Source organism: Tiliqua scincoides, chromosome 1 (genome assembly GCF_035046505.1).
Source record: "Tiliqua scincoides isolate rTilSci1 chromosome 1, rTilSci1.hap2, whole genome shotgun sequence".
Classification (NCBI taxonomy): domain Eukaryota; kingdom Metazoa; phylum Chordata; class Lepidosauria; order Squamata; family Scincidae; genus Tiliqua; species Tiliqua scincoides.
In genome coordinates this window covers 131,746,745-131,764,265 of record NC_089821.1, presented here as the reverse complement: position 1 = coordinate 131,764,265, position 17,521 = coordinate 131,746,745, and the positions used below count along the sequence as shown (strand labels likewise).

General features: G+C 42.6%; 1 protein-coding gene across 5 annotated transcripts in view; it reads right to left on the bottom strand.

Moving 5' to 3' along the window:
* The window catches only part of AGAP1 (ArfGAP with GTPase domain, ankyrin repeat and PH domain 1), a 389,814-nt gene that overhangs the window by 151,826 nt on the left and 220,467 nt on the right, over positions 1-17,521 (bottom strand). The gene's annotated exons all lie outside the window — the stretch shown is intronic.

Genomic DNA, 17,521 nt, shown 5'->3' with positions numbered 1-17,521 from the left:
CTAGCAAGATTTCTTTATTTTTTTACATGACTCATACATATTTATGCAACACTTATTTCTTTGGTCCTGAAGTTCTCTACCAGGAACATAACAGAGCGGTCAGCCAGAGCATGAATTCAGCTACTTAATGGGATTCTGCATCTCATGAGAGAAATCTTATTGTGAAGTGGTTCTTGTAAAGGCTTCATGTCAAAGTCTTACATGCAAGGGCTAGCAGCACTTCAGCATCTGTCTCACTTTTCCAGTTTATTAGAATTAACATAAAATACACGGTCAACTACCTGGTTTATTCAGGGTTCTGAAAGAGTGCCTCTGCGAATGCATCATATACGCATCATCTGGTTGCTTTAGTTGATTAGCAGGGGGTAGTTAAATTACTATGCTAATCCGTGTATTCTCAGCACTGCTTCCTTGATATGGATATGTGTATCTGCTTACTGAGAAGCCTTGATTAGTTCAAGCTTCCATGTGTCAAAAGCTCCAGATTCTTTCCAAAGAATAATTTTAGCTATACTCACATCCCTAAAGTGTAGGAGCCGATTTGAAAATGTACTTACCTCTACCATATGCTATTTTTCTTTAATAATTTGCATTTCAAAGTTACTATTGCATTTATATATGAATGTCTATCAGTATGTTGCCAGAAAAGGGCTCAAATGAGCAAGAATGATGCTGGTTTCCTATTGAACAAAAATGTTTTTCATCTTCTAAAGTATCGCCACAAAGAACAAGAAAACTCTCTACTGACAGGGAGCTACTACATTTACAATAGTACTCATCTGATAGCATAAGATACTTTATTATAGAAAAAGTTTCCAAAACATTTATCTAGAAGGGAAAACCACAAAGGAACTGGAATCAACATTACAATCCAAAAACATTTAATTTCTAGTTTTACAAAAAGAAAGTAGAGTGTTATTAGGAAGAGACAAATGGTGATGTATGAACATACGTATATTAGGAGTAGAATTTAATTTATTAACAACAAAGAACAAAATTATTTCAGGTTTTACTTCAAAAGTTCTAGTGGCAACAGCCTCCCTGGTTACATTGTTGTTTTGAGAGCTGGCTACTCAAGCTTTAGGAAACCCATCTCAGTAATTCCACTGCACAATCCTGGATTATCTCACTCAGAAGTTTCATGTAGACTTTAAATACTTCAGGGGAGGCAAAATAAAGCCACGAGGAACACCTTAGAGCAGTTCTCTAACTTTTCAGTCTCTGGAGCCCTTTAGACTCCTAAAAGGAATCTTTGGGGAGACCTGCTGGTAGGTGTCCAGTGTCAGGGAGCCTCAGAGTGCTAGTACATGTACAGAGTGGTGCAGCGCTGAGCCACAGCAAATACGAGCAATGAGCTGTAACAGGAGGTGAAGGAGGCCATGAACAGGTGAGGTGGATGAGCAAACCAGGCAGGTGGCAGTTGGTGGCCAAATACAGTTGGTGTGTACAAGGAGCCCCTGAGGGGGTTTCAGAGAGCATCAGGGTCCCTAGGAGCACACTTTGAGAAACACTGCCTTCAAATAACTGGCATGGGAGACAGCAACAGCAACATCTCATCCCTCCCACCTGGCACTACCTCTGGCAAGAAGAATCAGAACTACTGAAGTACAGTGCCCCCAATCCCCAACCTTAATATTGGCTACAGAAGAATGCCACGACCATCAGCAACTGCAGAGGAATTCAGAATGACTACCAGGGTTAAACTTACCACCCTCCTTCCTCCAAGTTATCCATTAAAGGCCTAATCCTATCCCTCCCCCCCCCCATCAACACAGTGATGCCAAAATTCTGGGTGTGGGAGGAGTCATGAAGTTCTCTTCTGGGTAAAGGAACATTCATTCTGTTACTTTGAAGCCTCTGTGAGGCATAGTTAAATTGCTAAACATTAAATAGTTAAACATGGCATAGTTAAATTGCTGATGCAGGTTCACATGGACCCAGGCTGCAGGATCGGTTTCCCTTCTTAGAGCAGTTTGCCCCCCCCCCGCCACATCACTACCTCCTTCCCACCCATCCTGCCTCCCCTGCATTGGCAAGTCTGCTGTGATCCTCTGACACACAGGGGAAGGATCTGGCCTTTGTCCACCACCATTAAAGCACAACAGCTAAGACAAGCAAAGTTGTTTCCATGACAGAACCTGGACAGAAAACTGAATTGAGATAATATTAGCGAATATCAAATATTAAAATCCACAATCCAAAGTATGGTTATACTCTAGTAAGTAAGAACCAATCAAAGTAACTAACTGAAAGTATTAAAAAAAACAACCCAACAGTGAGTTTTCAAGTTCTACAGAACTCTTCATGAGGACAGAGGAGAGGGGACTGAAGAGTCTGCAGTTTGTAAACTGAAATCTGAGGTGTTGCACTAGATCAGGGGTGTCCAGACTTTTAGACAGGAGGGCCACATCATCTCTCTGACACTGTGTCGGGGGCTGAGAAAAAGAGAATTAATTTATATTTCAAATTTTAATATATGTACATAAATATATTAGAGATGGAACTTATATGAATGAATGAAGGTCTTGCAATAGCTCAAGGCCCATAAAAGGCCTTGCACAAAGCAAAGTTAGCCTTTTCTTTGCTGCTGCTGCTGCATCACAGACATGAAACAGCAAGCAGTGGAGGGAGACCTCATCCCACAGCTTACACAAGAGGTCAAACTGTTGCCCTCACACTGAGAGTAGTTGCATTGGGCCAGCATGGGCTCCAGCAAGTCTCCAGAGGGCCAGAGCTCACTGGAAACAGGGGGCTCCCTGTGGGCCGGACTGGGAGTCCCCGAGGGCTGCAAGTGGCCCCTGGGCCAGGGTTTGGGCACCCCTGCACTAGACTAAAAATTAATTGAAGCCAAACTAGGTTGTGTTGGAGAGCATTCCACTTAAAGGTACATCTGCTGGCAAAAGCTCATCCTCCTAAGTTTCAAAGTCTTCTCTGACAGTCCATATTGGGATTCAGGGCTTGGAACTAGTGCTCCGTCAGTGTTAACTGGTAGTTGTAAATTTTCACTCCAGGAGTGCGCAGAGTTGCATGCAGCTGGAGCACCAGCAGGAAGGCCAGAGCCTTTCCCGCTATACTTTCCGGGTTTCCACATGGATACTGCTATAAGTTTATTTTGCACTGTAATATTTAACAAACGTATTTTACCATTTTTGGCACAAGCTCCAGCATAAAGTGTGTTAGGAGTTCTCCCTCCATCCTGCATTCACTTTAGACAAAACACTGGAATTTTTCTTTGGAATTACATAATAACTAAAATCAGAAACAATAAATATACATGTCTTGCTAAAACTCTAACATTTTAAGAGTTTTACACACTCTAATAGACATATATACATATAAATATTTAAGTTATAATATGTACAAAAGTCTTTTCTCCTTCCCTAAGGGGAAAGATAATAATCAAACTATGGTTACTGTACAACACGTAATATAATTCTACTCTCTACAGCCACTGTGAATCACTGTGACTTCCTTGGATAAAGGTCATACCAAAATGGAACATTCTGCTGCTTTCTAGGTTTGTGACAGTGTTGTTACTGAAAATCCTTTCTCAGAGTTAGGGTCAGTAAAAACTTCTTCAGAAAGAGGACCTCACAGTTACTACTTCAGTGTTGCGTCCAGAGCCAATCCCTACAAGGGCTCTAAAAGTAAAACTTGTTCCAGATGGACAGATTAGATTAGTTTCTATACATTTAGGATCTTACAAACTTCCAGAACCCCTTACCCCTCTGGATCCACTTCTTCCTCTCATTCCACCACTCTTAGCCTCCCCATCAAGTAGATCTCAGAAAGCAGATGGATAGCCCAATCCTATGCTTCCTGGTGCCTGGAGGAACAGCGGCACCAAAATAGCTACCACTGTATTCTGCTAGTCGTAAATGTGCTTTATGGCATGCTTACAATGTCTAGCACTGGTGCTACAGCCCACAGAACTGGGCCCTAACACACTATTTCACAAGACCATTTCACACAAGACTAAAAACATTCATTCAATTTGCAATAAGCAAACTATTTCATTTTATACTCTTCCTTGTGGTACTCATGAGACAGCTTGAAACACCAAGCTCCAATTAGCTATTGGTTTCCCATCTGTTACCTCTACCAGCTGGGTATGACGCCTTGTAGTGGAATATGGTCTGATACCACACTCTTTAAAAGATTCCAGCACCAGTTAGATGTGTGGATCCAACATGTCAGTTTCAGAATGGTGGCTGCAGGTTGTCTGCGAGTTGCTATCTTTTCTTTAGATAAGTTTTAGAGCTGTACACATTTCTCTTTCACGTTCCCCCCCACCCAACAAGCTTTCAGACAAGGAACAACATATTTAATTTTCTTAGCCTTTCCCAGCCTTCCAGTCCATGCTTACAGGATCCATGCTTACAGGATCATTTTGCAGTAGATTAGGACTAGATTAGGCTTCCTCAGAACTGCACATTACACTTCCAAGAAAGCAACACAAATGTTTCTAGGGTAATGTGAGATGCTATCTACATTTTTCCTCTCTGGATTATGACCTGCATATAGTTGTGTCTAATTAAGGTAGCAACTAGCAGAACCTACTCAGAATAACATATATATGACATATGACACATAATAGTCTTGTTAAGAATCACTAACAGCAACTGGAATAGCTAGACAGTTTTCTCTTTTGGTTAAGTGATTGATAAAGCTTACTAAACAGGGTTTGGGGGAAAATAAATTCCTGGCTGATTTTCTGTCATGTATTCCATTTTAAGACACTTCCAAATATTCCACCCAACATTTCTACCCCAACTGCATGATGTACGTAGCTGATTAACTGGATTAAATAACCATAAATGGAGAGGAAGAAAATAAAAGAAAAAACTAAGAAATCTCACTTGCTCCCCTTCCTGACTATCTGACTATCCTGAAATTTGACTATCCCCAAGAGCAGGGGTGCTCACACTTTTTTGGCTCGAGAGCTACTTTGAAACCCAGCAAGGCCCGGAGATCTACCAGAGTTTTTTTACAATGTTCGCGCCATCATAACATATAACATTTATGTGTACAATGTATGTTGGTGTACCTTGCATAACCGCATGAGCCAATATTGCACAACACAACATAATTAACTATAAACATTTTTTGTAATTACTTGAGTTTACTTTGATGACTTGCACTGAAGTGAATCAGCCAAGGATGCATAGCCCGGACAGTAGCTGCTGACAGCCAGCTTCAAGCACACTTCCAAATGTTCATCAGTCATGGTGGAACATTACTTGGACTTAAAGATCTTCATGTAGGAAAAGGCTGACTCACATAAATAAGTGGAGCCCTTCCTACCTCAGGTGCTCTTATATCCCTGAGGGCCCTATTGCCTTCAAGTGGCTGCAGCTGTGCAGCACACTCTGCTGGATGCCCAGGCCTTACCCTTAAAGGGGCCACTGCTGACACCACAGCCTACCTCCTCACCAGATCTTCCTTGATTCCAATACAAGTGGGGAGGGGGAGCAGATCTCTATACAGACCAGTGCAAAAACAAGGGAAAGGTGTGGGGGAGGGAAGATCTCTATACAGACATCACAGCAAGACCAGTGCAAAACCCCTTGCACACAGAACCAACAGATGGAAGTGGGGGGGGCAGATCTCCATACATACCAGTGCAAAAACAGGGGAAAGGTAAGTCATCCCCAGGAGAGTCAACGGGGCTCACTCCCAGGGATGCGTGGACAGGAGAGAAGCCTGCCAGCGGCTCCTCTCCAGGTCTACTCACTAGTCACCCCAGTAGAGTCAAAGGGGCTCACTCCCAGGGCAGGGCTCACTCTCAGGGATGCTTCACTCCCAGGGATGCGTGGGCGGGAGAGAAGCCTGCTATCTACTCATTTTGCCTGGCGATCGACTGGTAGATCGGGATCGACTTATTGAGCACCCCTGCCCAAGACGATACTGTACTGATGGTGAAACTCTCCCACTAACCTGGGGGGAAAAAAATCTTTCCCAAGGTCAAAATATCATGTCATAGAATTTGTAACAAACATTATTCAAGATGAATAATTTTATTAAAAGAAATGCTTAGCCATATGAAAGCAGCAGCGCACAGTACAAGACCACCAGACGATGCACATGCAAATTAAACATCATGACATTCAGTAGAGAGTTTGATGATTAAAGGACAAAAGTGGCTCTAAGCTTCCAACACAGGAATGAATATTGAACAGGCTATGGATTCATATCACCAAGTTGATCAATTCTTTAAAAGCTGGATGACATTTTATTTTTAGTAAATGTCTTTATTGCTGAAATTGGCTAATAACTAAGCTTGGTACTAATATGTCAGTTTTGCAGTTTTTTCTTGCCTTCTGACAAGAAGTGGTGGAAATATGGAACATATACCTGTATTCTAGCACTGGTAAGATTGAACGCAGTACAGTTGACTGATTATGATTTAGTGAAGCATTTTGGAGGGCTTCAAATAAGCTGGTCACTAAAATAAAAAATAAGAAACTATTTGTACTATCCAGGACTACTTATAGGAACATCACTAAGCTACAAAGCCGCAAAAATACTTGCAAGTTACGGCAGACTCTAGTTAAATTGTTTTTAGAAAATTTAAAACAAAAATGAAAAGAAACTTCAGACAGAGACAGACAAAGATTTTGGTCTTACACTACTATCATTATTATTATTATTTTATTTTAAAGCTATTATCCTTGTAACAGCAGCCTAGTAAATGCATGTCTGCAGTGTGAGCAGTTTTGATAAACAGCCTCTGCGGGCCACACAACGGGGATAATGTATCCTTAAGTACTGCCAATGAGCTGCCATTCTGCACAGCCAATTACTTCTGTGCGTCTGTCACTCAAAGGAAAAATGACTGAACCCATTAGATCAAACCTTTGTCACTGTTCCTAATGCACTCTTAGGCCTCATTAATCTGAGGGAGCAGCAACACAGCCGCCGGTGCCTCATTGCCTCCCCCACAACAGGACCACGTGAAGCCTCTCATCTCTCCCCCAAGTGCACCACGTTAATCAAGCTCTCCTTATTACCCCAGTCCCTGTCACGGCGGAGAGCGCTCTCTCTCTTAAATGCTCTCATTATGGCCCATCTTTAGAGCTGGCTGAGTGGAAAAAAAGAGAGCGAGAAACAGAAGAGGAAAAAGCAAGTCCGATCACATTAATATTCATGACAATAATTAGTATTCTAGGTCACTGAATATTCATGCTATTAGTTTGGATTTTTATGGGTTTGCTGGATGTCCTGATTGCTGGAGTGTGGAGGAAAACAGCATGGTGGGGACTTTAGATGTCAATGGCAGTTCAATACTGAAAATACGTTTGTGAATCTCCCCCACCTTTTATGGGGGGGGGGTAGTTAAATCAGCTCCTTCAGCTCTCATGATGGCTGTAGTATTTGAAAAATCACTAGAGTTCTCCGGAGTGTGTGCGTGGGGAGAAGAATGAGAGAGCCTGATTTTCCTGAAAACGTTTTAACATCCAAATGGTTGCTATAACAAAATATAACTGCGAGAGTCCAACATAATAACTTCAGTATGATGGGATGAATCCCTAATCTTAGATAAAAGGCATATTCAGAGATGAGATACATAAATCAGACTATCATCAACAAGAAAGATCTAGATGGTAAGGGCCCTGCTGATACCTACATTCAGCTAGCAGAATGCTCCAGACAACTTAGGAACACTCACCTTGGTGATGGTCTCTTCCATTCAACCACAAGCTATACACCAGAAGGACAGACTAATTTTGAAGACAAAGAGTACTTATTACACCAATCTCAATCCTGGCATACTGGGATTATACAATACCCAATGACTGCCAGTACTGTAGCATGTGCACAACTTTGTTGACTTGGAACAAAAAAACCACACCACTCCCTCCCCCCTCCATGCTAGCCCTTTTCTTTCAGTTAAAATCACCTATATGAACGGGGGGGGGGGGGGAAACGGGACAAGCCACTGATTGCAGAGATGACTCTTATTTACTCTCAATCTGGGAGAGTAATAGCAGCCCAGAAAACCGCTTGCAACAGTACTACAGTAAAATGTCTCACTGAAATACTGCCTAAGAATATAAGCTATAGGCACACATTTGCCCTGAACTCGCAACAACATAGTTGCCTAAATTAACTACTCATAAAAGGCAGCCGAGACACCCTTGCAGTGCAAGTCACAATGTGTGGGGGGAGAATTATGGTAAATCAGTAACAATACTCTTAGTCCCTCACCAGCTAGCTCCACATGATAAAGGACAAACAGACTCACAATCTGTGAACATTCTGGCCCCTCCCCTCCAGAAGAGTTTGGGGCACTTTCGAAAATCACCTGCAGTTCACCTGAACTGCTCCATCTACATGCTGATAAACCTGTTTTAAATCAACACATTTTCCATGCAATTACAGAAAGTGCCCTGAACACTTCTGGGAGAGAGGGGAGGATCAGGGCATGCACATGACATGACTATGCACATTCCTTTACCATATGAGACTGGATGGGCATGAATTGTCTGAACTGACCATCTGTCATTTCATAAAGAAATGGGGTAGAGGAGGAAAGACATGATTAGAGGAGTAGAGGGTAGAGGAGGAAAGACAAGATAGGTCACAAACCTATCACTGTTCCTACCCAGCTGAAGGGAGAAAGCAACAGGATGCCTTCTTTGGGTAACTAGAGCAGACAACAGGGTTGCAACAACATTTCCCCTTCCTTTGAAGGAGAGATTGAAAATCTGTTCTGGGAATTCTCCCCCAACCCACAAGAATCCAGCCTCTTTTCACTAACTTTTTTGCTGTTCTTTGTGTTTTATGATGTTCTAAGACCAGGTCTCCACATATCCATCTCCCAGCTCCCTGGGAAAATTAAGACCTCTCTGCTCGATACTACACAACAGAATCCTACAAGGCAGGGGAATGGCAAGGACATTTTCTTCTAATTTCATGCAGAGCTTTGGATTAAACAGAAGCTTCTGGGAAAGCTTCTTCAGCAGAAGCAACTCTCCACACAAGGCTCAGTATATCTTGTTCATCAGCTGGTTGCTGCTGGCCAGACCATACTAGAGATCTGCATTGCTTCTGCCTATTCCAAGGCTCATTCTCTCTCACTCTCATGCACAGAGAGAAACAGAGAGAGCACATGCATGTGGGGATGTTCAACTGCTGGTATACCTGGCAGGTGAAGAGACAGAGTATGGCCTGACTTAGCCTCTTAAGGAGCGAGGAAAGAGGTATACCCAGGCTGAGCAAACAGCAGCCTCACCATTGATGGGATGGATCCCCCTCCTGGCCAAAGGGGTGAATGAGGGGGAAGAAGCTGTCCAAACCTGCAGTGCCAAACAAAGAAGCAGAAGCAAGATGATACAAAACATTCAGTTTTGAGACAACAAAAATGTCTTCATCAGACTTCACAAGATTCATGACTTATGACAGAGAAAGCAAATCTTGGATGCTCTGGTTAAAATCATCCTTGGACAAGATCCTGTTTTCAGTGGGGGAAGGGGGAAGAGGCTGACTTTCCTCCATGCAGAGAAAACTAGAGGTGGCTATTTTCAAGGTGCATGGTGCTTTCACAACCCAGCTTTGGATATCTGTGACTAGACAATTGCCACAGGGGACAAAAGGGTTTGTTTTTGTTTTTTTAAATTTCCCAGAGATCACTATGGGTCTGGAGTCTGGGAAGCCTGCGGCCTCCTTTGCAGGCCTCCCTCACAACTACTTTTGCAATGAAAACCAGAAGTGGGTTGGGAGCACAGTTTAGAGACACAGGGAGGCCTGCAGAGGGGGCTGCGGGCTCCATGGACCATCCGGAGAGCCATAGTAACCTCCCAGGAATTCTAAAAACCCCTTTTGTCCCTGATGGCGGTGCAATTGTGGCAATCATGTTGGATTGCCACAAGGACAAAACACGATGTTTTCCCCACAAGGACTTACAGTGGCCCAAACTCTCTTTGAGCATTTGGGAACTGCTGCCTTTAGGGGACTATAGGCAGGGGGAAGGGTTTAGTGAGGACTAGCAAGCCAAGCCCCCCCCCCCCCGATGTCTGTTCAAAACAGCCAATTCCAGATGGTGGCAGAAACTGGAGACCATCCCCAGATAGATCCCTAGCTCCTGCTGGTCACAGCAGGATTTAAAATAGGCTATTTTTTTAGCTAGAGGCATGCTTCCTATGGTCTGTGCTTTCTGGAGCATTTCAAAACTATTCTGGTTTTGAAATACTTGTCTGATACTTGACAATACTTGACAATACTTGTCTGATGACCTCTTTCTTCACATGATCAGAAAGTGAACATGCACATTCTGTTGCTCTGCCATCGTTCCGGGGCTTCACCACCTAACCATGTGTACATGCACACATGCAAACAGCACCTTCATATGCAACTTAAATACTAGCTTAAGCTAGTAGTTAAATCGTACATGGAGGAGCAGTTCAAATTTCCCTCTCCATGATTAGGCGCTAGTGTCCTGACATGGTAGGAAGGGGGACCAAGTTGTGCATGCTTGCATGTTAATTGTATGAAAAGAGGGCCAGTTTGACAAGTAACATCTAAACCAATCCATTGTTTAAAATATATTGTTGTTTAAAACAACAAATATATGCTCGCTGTGATATGTGTGCAAATTGATTCAAAGTACAGGCGTGCCCCCTTAACCAGTATCCATGGTTTCAGTTTTCTGCAGTTCACAAACCTCCCCCATCAAACAAATTACTTTCCTGCATCTGGCTGCAGCCTCCAGGTGGCTGTCTTCTGTGTTGCTGTGTGCAAATCCTACCAGGAAGTGCTAGGAGGCAGGGATTGGCTGAATCAAGGCTGAAACCAACCAGGGGCTGTGACACACGTGCTTGCATGTGTACTTAAGGGCTGGGGGATGTAGTTAAAGGAACAGTGTCACGAACAGTTCAAGTCAGGAAGTTGTTGCTGCAGCTTGGGGGACAATGCTTAATCTCCTAAAACTCTGCTGAGCCTGTGAACCTAATCTGTTGAAGAAAGGTGGGGAGAAGCCCTCTATGCAGCAACTGACTTGGCTGCTTTTTTAGTGTGCTCCAAGAGCAAAGAGCTCCAAAAAAGCAGCCGAGTCAGTCGCTGCTTATCCAGAAGTAATTGGTAGTGACGTCATCATGTCACCACCAATTATTCTGTGTCTGCATGCTTGGGAGAGCGACACTAGGAGTCACTGCCCTGGGTACCAGATGAGACAAGTAAGCCTCTAATAAGGTGTATACTGGAATATGCAGAACATGATCATTCAGAACGTACACTCCTGCCTCAAGTCTTGATATAGTGAATAGCAGGTAGTGAACAAATTTATTTAAATTTAATAAAGAAATGAACTTTAGATATGCTAGAGGAGAATACAAGTTCTCTCTCTCTCTACTTTTCTTGGGTAATACAACAATCTGTTCCGATGACAGTAGCCAAGTCAAGTAGATCTATTGTTGATTTACTAATCAGCAATAACGTATTATTTACTTATGTAGCACTAACAATATGTATGACAATTTACAGCATGACAACAAGAAGTCAGGCCCAGAGGAGCCAACTATCTAAAAACTTAAGAAATAAAAACATCCGTGAACATCATAAGTCTTCATGAAATGTCATTTGAATAGCAAATGGGTTTAGTTTATGAAAAACATTGTCAATTTTAAGAGCCTTTACATACACTGATGCATTATAGTTCACTCTTTCTCACCAATAAGTTGCTAAAACTTCTCTGATATTCTGATAATGGACACAGTATAAATAATGATCCAATGTTTCTGCCTCATTTGACCTACAAATACATAGCTCTCTCACATCTTGCACATAATACTCTATCCCTAGAATACCAAACTTGGGTTTTGAGTGCTGATTGGATTATACCCCAAAACAGAACCACCCAAAAGGAAGAATGGAGGTTTCTGGGTACTCACTGCACTCCAGAGGTTTGCAAAAGTTGGAATCTTTCCAACACAAAACCACCAAAGGCAGGTTGACTCAAGAGAAAACAGAGAGAATCTGGATTCATAGAGAAGCTTCACAGTGCACTGAAACACTACAAAAATGCTCAGAAATGGTGCTGGGCCAGTTACGAAAAATGAGTTTAATTTTCACCATGAGTAGCACAAGTATGCAAAGGAGCCCAGCATCTGCCAGCAGCACTTAAATTGTTTGAGGCAAAGGTGATGGCCCAATTATTGTATGGAGCGCAGTTGGGACCTTTTCCCAACATCACAATAATGGAGTGTGTCCAGTCTAAGTTTATTAGCGCCACCTTTAGTGTATCCAGTACTGTCTCGAACACTTTTTTACGTCTGGAATCAGGCCTGATTAGCATAGAGGCCCATGTCTGGATAGCCATTTGCTTTTACTGGTTAAGACTGCACCTATACCCATTAGGGACTGCTCCCCTAATCCTCCAAGATGAGTATAAATCCAGGTGGATTAAAGGGCTGGAACGAAAACTGTCCTCTCTGGGATTTTCCATACCATTTGTTTGACATGGGACTGGCTCAGGCGGGAATTAGGATTAAGCAGCAGATCTTTGACATAGAGCGCCAGGAAGACGTTAATAATGTCAGAAAGTTTCGTATCAAGGAGGAGCTCAGATATATAGCTGTCCCAGCTCCCTACCTTTTCCAGTTGGAAATCTCAAGTCACAGAAGGGCGTTTACATTGGGGCGGTGTGACAGTTTGCCCTCAGCTGTAGTGGAAGGATGCTTTCAGAAGGTCCCATTTTTGGAGTGACTGTGTCCTTGTGGGGCAAACCAACCAGAAACCACCTGTCATGTTTTGCTGGATTGCATTTTTTATAAGGCTATACGGTTATCCCTTATCTCCCCACTGTTAGAAGAGCTCACCAAATGCCCAGGTCAAGATTATAGTCACTCTCTTCTATCAGATGCAAATCCAGAGGTAACACGGGGTGGCCAAATTCTTAGCCGCTGCAGTTAGCATCAGGAGGAAGAGATGGAATGTGGCATTCCAGGTTGCTCATAGAGGAGTATTTATATTCTGAATAAGTTTTTAATTCAATATGGACTAGAAGACTTTCAGAAGTACCTTCCTCAGTTACTGTACTCAGTTCAATCCACAATACCTAGACCAAACTTACTCTTATCTGGTTGGTTGGCAACATTCAGTCTCGAAAGACTATGGTACAAGCCTACAGCACCCAGTATTCCCAGGCAGTCTCCCATCCAAGTACTAACCAGGCCTGACCCTGCTTAGCTTCCAAGATCAGACAAGATCAGGCATGTGCAGGGTAGCAGTTGCTGCACTCTTATCTAGACTTAGATCTAGACTTAGATCTATTAATTGTTAGTATTTTATGTTGTCAAGAGCCTATGTTAGGATGCTGTGATGGGTTGTATGTATGTTCAGTTGTATACTATGAATGTATTGTTATTTTTATGCTGGTTGGTGACTGTAATAAAACTGAACTGAACTGGAGTAGCACAATGTATTTCACATGCACTGTGTGACTGTGAAAGCTGACTGTGTGAAGGGGACTGGAAAAAAAGACATAAAAGAAAGAACCAGGATGACAGAAACACAGCGAGTGCTGCAGGGTCAGTGAAAGCAATGCTACTCAAAGCAGTGGTCCACAGACTGTGTGTGAGCCACCGACAGTCAGTCCATGGCAGATTTCCAAGAAAGAAATAAACAAAGGTATAATTTGTGATGCTGAAATGAACAGTGTTCTGGTAGGCTGTGGTCAACAGTGTTGATAGGCTGCGGTCAAATAAAGCTTCTCACACCTAATGTTTCGCCTACTACTTTGGTAAACATTTTCAAAGGACGAAAGTACAGCAAGTAGGTCTTCAAACTACCCAGTATAACTCATGTAACTGATGTTCTGATCTCAAAGTCTCAAGTACAGGTCCAACCTTGTTATACACGGATTTGACTCAACACGAATGGCCACTACAGATGAAAAGGAATGTGCTGATCCCTGGAAAAGGGGAAAAATGCACCCCTTTAAAATGCTTTTCTTACTGTTGTACAAATATTTATCTCAACATGATGAGAAGGTCCCTTTAAATGAAAGGAAAACAGTCCTTTACAATAGTTAGAGAAGGCAGTCAGCTGACAATCCATCAATCATTCTATCTCCAAGAAACCCCCTCCCTTCCCCCCCCTTAACACATGAAAGAAAGATAATCCTTTCTAAGGGTCTGGAGAGAGACTGATTGTTGGATTGTGGTCTTAATGACTCTATCTTAACATCACAAAGGTCAGCAAGGCTGTGCTTAAAACACCTGAGCAAAGGTACTTTGTTTTTTAAATTGATTTGCTATAGTGTGATTTTTGCCATTCACATGAGTTCTGGGAATGGAACCCACACGAATAATGAGACTTAACCTGTACCTATTGTTCTGCCTCAGTTCTTCAAGTCCCAGATACTTGCATTTTTGAGCTCTAGTAATCAAGGGTCATTTACACTCAATGTCTCCTGTTAACATTTTTCCAAAGTTTCTAAATCTCTGGGGCCATTCTATAAATTCGAGTGTGAAAATAAGTGTGAAAATGACTGGCAATGAACAATGCCTGTGTACATTTAAAATCCATTCTGTGCCCAGTCTCAACCACATGCTCCACAATGGTAGATTTTTCAGCTTGTTGTTACTGGCGGTATCTCTCATATTCTGCTGTCCTTTTTATACTTTTTAACCCCTGCTAATTGGGTAAGAGGCACTTTTTCAAGTGGGTGCTCCTTTTTTTAGCAGGGGGAGAGTAACTGGCCCACCTCACCCCAGCAGTGTCTGTTCTAGTGGCTGTCTGCTGGTATTCATTTGCATCTTTTTAGATTGTGAGCCCTTTTGGGACAGGGAGCCATTTAGTTATTTGATTTTTCTCTGTGAACTTTTAGTTGAAAAGCGGTATATAAATACTGTTAATAATAATTAATAATAATACTGCTCATAGCGATGCCAATGTATTATCTATCCACAACTGCATGGGAACCGATATACTCCTGCCATAGAAAGAGGATCTCTTACAATACATCCTTAGCCAATCGCAGAGCCTGTTGTACTTTGATTGTTTTAGAAATTGGCCTGATATTAGCCTTCTTCAACAGTCTCTCAATATGGTTTGTCACATTTCTAATATAAGGAAGAAAGGCTTGAGCTCTTGGAAAAGGTTGTTCTGCGTTTTGAGATCTATTAAACTGCCGGGGATGCACTGCTCTCTCAATTTCCAACATGAAATACCCATTAGCCCGCAAGGCTAGTTTCACATGCTCCAGCTCACTTTGTAGGTGTTGCAGCTATGAGACCCGCCTCGCCACCAGTGATTTAATCATACCTCTGTATTGTCTCAGATGATGATTAGAACAGCTGTTGAGATACCCGTCTGTATGGGTAAGTTTTCTATACACTTGATGAGCCAAGGTTAAATCTTCCTTAGGAGTGACCAGGGTATCTAAGAAAGGCAACCTTCCTTCCCTCTCCCTTTCCAACGTAAAACTTATAGCTGGGTGTATATTGCTGGTATGTTTTAAAAATAAGTTAAGTGTCACCTCCCCGGTCCCAAATTGCAAAGATGTCATCCACTTATTGCACCCAAGTGGTGCTGTGTCTAAGGCTGTATTTTCAAACCTCTCCATGTAAAGACCACTGGGCTCAATGGGCACCCCACTGCTATCCCATCTATTTGCTCACAGAACTAATGGTTCCACATGAAATAAGTAGAAGTGAAGCAGTAACAAAATAACTCCAATATATCTGAAGAAATATAAGGAATAACTCAGCAATCTGTTGCAATACCCCATTGACTGGTATAATAAAGGAATAATTTGTTTTTCTTGCGTAACAGTTGAAACATAGGTGTTTCTTCCTGTTTCTGACTCTTCTTGATGCTCCTGCTTCCTGTTAATGTTCAGTTAGTTGTCTTCCTGTAGCATGCAAGCTGAAGTCTCCCTGTAGTGTGCAGCCTGACTGCAGGCTGAAGTCACGCCCTTCAGTTAAGCAAAAATGTTCCTTTGTTAAAAAGAAACACCTGTGCTTCAGTTGTTACTCAAGAAAAACGAAGGTAACAGGTGCAAAGAGGTGTGGGGGCTGCTACTGTATTTATATGTTTCCCCTGATTCCACAGTTTTTTTGGGGGGGGGACAGAACCCTCACACATACAGGAAACACTTTTTTGTAAGCTGCCTTGAATGTTTCAATAGAAGGAAAAGCAGGATATAATTTTAAATTAAATTATACACCGATACATTACTATGTATCGAGCTGTGAATGATTTAATTTAAATTTATATTCTACTATAAGTCTACTATAAAGTAAGTCCCATGGAGTCCAATTAAACATCTCTAAAAGAAATGTGTACACTACAACATTTTGGTGCAAGACCTCTCTCATCTATACCACTAGTGCTGTCAGATGGTTGAATGCCTGTCTGTTTGTACACCAACAGACAAGGGTAGTGGTGTCCACACACTTCCGGCACTTCCCTAGGTATGCAGAAGTAGGGATGTTTTTAAACTAAGAGGATTGTTGCAGATACTTCCCTGGCCAAAAAAAAACACAACAAAACTTTTTGCAATAATCGAAACATACCAAGATCCAGGTCTACAGAGCTTGCGTCCTGAGTACACTTCTGTACTGCAGCGAGTCATGGACTCTTCGCCCACAACAGGAGAGGAAACTGAGCGCTTTCCACATGCGCTGCCTCCGACGCATCCTCGGCATCACCTGGCAGGACAAAGTTCCAAACAACACAGTCCTGGAACGTGCTGGAATCCCTAGCATGTATTCACTGCTGAAACAGAGACGCCTGCGTTGGCTTGGTCATGTCGTGAGAATGGATGATGGCCGGATCCCAAAGGATCTCCTCTATGGAGAACTCGTGCAAGGAAAGCGCCCTACAGGTAGACCACAGCTGCGATACAAGGACATCTGCAAGAGGGATCTGAAGGCCTTAGGGATGGACCTCAACAAGTGGGAAACCCTGGCCTCTGAGCGGCCCGCTTGGAGGCAGGCTGTGCAGCATGGCCTTTCCCAGTTTGAAGAGACACTTTGCCAACAGTCTGAGGCTAAGAGGCAAAGAAGGAAGGCCCATAGCCAGGGAGACAGACCAGGGACAGACTGCACTTGCTCCCGGTGTGGAAGGGATTGTCACTCCCGGATTGGCCTTTTCAGCCACACTAGACGCTGTGCCAGAACCACCTTTCAGAGCGCGATACCATAGTCTTTCGAGACTGAAGGTTGCCAATACAATCGAAACAAGAAAGATAATCTTGACAATTGGTATTATCTGATGGAACATTTGCTATATAAACCATATTCTTCAGCAGCAATTTGGCAGCTGCTTTTTGTTTTACATCCTGGTGTAAAAAGTTTGGAACAAAAGGTCATTCTGCCAAATCCAAATGTTTAGATATATTTACTGAGTTATCTGCCTTATCTTTAATTTCATCATAAAATTTCTGAGCATGTCTGCCTGCAAGTCTGCACTGAGTGCTTAGTAGACACTGCAGAGCACCCTCTGCTTGTTTGGCACTATGGGTATTAAGTCAAATATTAATGGAGCCATTCACTATTACCAGTTTCAAGAAACACAG